The sequence below is a fragment of the Chrysochloris asiatica genome, unplaced genomic scaffold (genome assembly GCF_000296735.1).
Source record: "Chrysochloris asiatica unplaced genomic scaffold, ChrAsi1.0 scaffold00266, whole genome shotgun sequence".
In the NCBI taxonomy this organism is placed as follows: Eukaryota; Metazoa; Chordata; class Mammalia; order Afrosoricida; family Chrysochloridae; genus Chrysochloris; species Chrysochloris asiatica.
The window spans coordinates 412,437-416,084 of record NW_006408784.1 but is presented as its reverse complement, the minus strand read 5'-3'; positions in this window follow the sequence as shown (position 1 = coordinate 416,084).

The window sequence follows — 3,648 nt, the reverse complement described above, 5'->3', positions numbered from 1 at the left end:
GAGGGGCAGCCCGCACCCCCGCCCCGCCGCCCGGCCCTGCCGGCCGCGCCTCCCGGAGAAAGGAAGCCGGGAGCGCGGGCGGGAGCGGGCGGGGGTGCTTAAAGGGGCCGCGATCCCGCAGCGTCGCCTGCGGCCCCGGCATCTACTCTGGTGCCCCTGAGGCCTGGAGACTGTGAGTCAACCTCGCAGCCCATCCCCTCCGCTTTGGGGCGGAGGGTGACCCAATGACGGTGAGCAGGGTTGGGTGGGGATCTGGGAAGAGAAGGAAAGAGATGAAGGCCGATGCCCCCTCCGGGTCAAAGAACTGTGGCTTGGAGTACCCACTCCTCTGTAGTTAGGGGAGGTTTGTTGGTCCCCCTTGTGTCCCCACCTGTTTGCCAGTGTTTGGGGGTGTGTATGGTCACATTCTTGCTGAGTACAGCACCTCCCTACGGCCCCAACAATATGGATTCCCATTGCAAGGGAGGTCATAGATCTCCATACCTCCAGGGTTAAAAATACTTCAATCCCTTCCTCCATGCTTCGATCCAGAAAGGAAAAGAATTGTGAAGACCTTTAAAGAGTTACAAGGAAGTGAAGAGGTAACTACCGTGCTTGTATGTGGTGCGGTAATATCCACTTGTCACCCATTGTACATACACCTCCACCAGAGGTGTACGCGTGTTTACGGTGTGGTGTGTGTATATCACATATACGGGCCGTTTCTTGAGATGTTCTTTCTTTATGGACTTCACACGGAGACAGGGAAGGTGGGGGATGGGAGAGTAAGGAGCTAAGGCGCAGGCCGCACGTGGGCACAACCCCACACTGAACATGCTCCCCCCATACTCCTGTGCCTTGTGTGCACTCAGCCTCTAACCCTGCAACTGCAGAAGGCCAAGGCCCTCTGTATGTGGGACCTCTCCTTGTTGCTCAGGACCTAACGTGGGGGTGCCAGGTTAGTGGTGACAAGGTTAAGGGAGAGTTTCTCAAACAACAGGGAGTTCTACTAGGTAACCAGGAGGGGAAGGGGCCTTTGGGCTGGGGTGACTGAGTTGGTTGATTTATCCCAGCGGTGCCAGAACAGCAATGGCTTGTGGGCGGGCGGACTGCTTCTCTGGAGGAGACAAGTAATGTTCATGAGTCACACCACCCGAAATACACGCAAAGCTGCCTCCATCGCCTTTTGCTGCAGCCCAGATTGACAAGTTTGTTTGAAATTGCGATCCACGGGTATATTTATAATCGCACCTTTTTAAAAAAAACCTTCTTACAGGCCTCCCCTCCTCCCTACAGCCAGCCGCTTAGCTGCCGGAGCTTTCTGCAAGCAAAGATACCTCTCAGGCTGGAGTATGTGGGGAGGGGGCACCACCTGCCGCCCCATACTGCGCCTGCCTGGAGGAGATCACTGGCTGAGTGGGTCCAATTTAGGCGACAGGAGGAGCTGCTTGGCTGCCCAGAAACAGCACTCAGCCCAAGAGCATGTCCACCGGTTCAAGCCCCCCCACATCGGCCCCCAGATAAGAAATTTCATTGATTAAATGTTGAGGCAGCCCTTAGCAAACCTTGGCTGTCTTTGTTTCTCTGCTGTGTGGGCGCTTTTTGAGCACATGGCAGCAGGAGCGTTCAGGCCAGAGGGAAAACTGCCTCATTTTAGTGTCCGTGGCTGCCTGGCAAAAAGAAAGCCCACTGCCCAGTGGTCGCAACCACTTCACCACAGGCTGAACCCCCTCCTTGCTGCTCAGGGTTTGCAGAGGAAGAATGATTCATCCCGCTTCCCGCTCCATCTCCACATTGGTCCGGGAACCACCTGGAAGTGGATCAGTCATGGATCCACTCTCCAGATTTCATTCCAGAGGCCCCAGGTCTCTCCTTAGCTGAGTTTCTGGGCTTTGGGCTGGGAAAAAGGGTTTCTGAATTTCTCTGTGGAGATGCTGCCACCACCGGAAGTAGGACAGCTTAGAAGAAATCAGACACAAGGTTCATACAACAATTTAATGAGGATATGTACAGGAATCCTCTTGGTCACTCCTAGTTGCCCTTCTGCACGGCCTAGCCCCCTCCCCAACTCCAGCAGCACCTGCGACACTCTACTGACCTCTCGTGGTGGAGGAGGGCAGCGGCCTCCGGCAGTCGGAAACACCACCTGGCTCCTCCCAAGCCGGAGAAACTGTCGAGGCATTCTGCTCCTCCCTCATCCCTTCCCGCCGGGGCCTGGCACCGCAGGATGTGGAGGAGGGAGAGAAGACCACACAAAAACCTGAGAGGCGCGGAGAGTTTGCAAGCATTTGGTGGCACCTCCCACACAAACATCTTGGGATTGTCGTTCTATGGGGAGTGGAGAGGTGTGGAATCCCTTATTCTTGAGTTGTTCTAAGGTGGGCTCAAGAAGGCATCGTGCCTGGTCCTGCCACCTGTCATAGTCCGCCTGGATGGCGGAGGGAGGCGCCGTTTTGAGGGCAGTTACTAACAACAACAATCCTTAGCTCACCCGAAGAGGTAGTATCTAGAGCCTCATTTTAAATCTGAGATGCCTCGAAACTCAGAAAAATTAAGCAATTTGCATGCAGTTAGTAAGGAATCTGAGTTTGAGCTATCACAGTCCCCCCTCCTTCTATGACTAGGGCTGAGCTTCCAGGTTCTTCCAGCCATTGCAATAGGTGGCCCCAGATGTCAATTCCAAACTCACCACAAGCTTTATTGGGCCTGTTCGGTAAGGACCTCTGCCCTGGGGCTACCCAGAGAGGAGCCAGTTTCTGGAATCAGCCACTTCCTTTTCTGAGGAGACCTCCATGGTGTGGGGGTGGAGATCCACCAGCTGCTGTCCCTGCCCAACGCCACTCTAGTCCTAGTGAGGACAGTGCATAAGGGGTAACAGGGGTGTTCTCTATTCTTTTCACATGATCGTCAATGTCAAGTATGGAAAACCGAGTTTAATGTTCAAAAAGGGCAGGGAGGGACTCCACAAATATTTCTGGGGCTACCCCAGTGGCCCTTGGTACAGATGGGTGGGCCCTTTTCTTCCTCTCCTCTCTCCCCCTTTTATCAGGGATTCCACATCAGCCACTCTCTTCTGGGAATCTGGACTCATCTTCGAAACCCCCGGAACCCAAACTCAATCTTGAAGGCCACTCACCACCCATCTCTTCAATACTCAAGCGTGATCTGGAGCCCTCTCCAATCCCCAGCAAAGATAAAATCAAGAAGGTAGAAGGTGTACTCTAGCCCACCTAGCGTCAGGACATTGCTTCTTATACAGGCAGACCTGGCTCCTCCCCCACGCTCTCCTGGAAGCAGAGAGACAGTGAGGGACCCTCTCTATTCACCTGTCACCTCCCCAACTTCACGGAGAGGACTACAAGCCCCATGATGCCGCGGGGACAGTCTATCACAAGCTCTGCCCTGGGTACCCGGGTCCCCCTCCTCTCTCCCTTGCATCTCCACATCCCTCGCCGACCGCTGGGGCTGAGGGCCGGGCTATGCGGCTGCGAGGAGCCGGGGTTGCGGGCTCGCGTCCCTGCGACGGGAGCGTCCCCCAGGCCCGCGCCCAGTGCGCCCCCGCGCCCGCTGCGGGAGCCTGCTCCCTCCGCGGAACCGCGTCTTTGTGTGCGGGGGTGCCGGAGGCGAGGCGCGAGCCCGCGCTGCCGCGTAGCCGAGTGCCCACTCCTT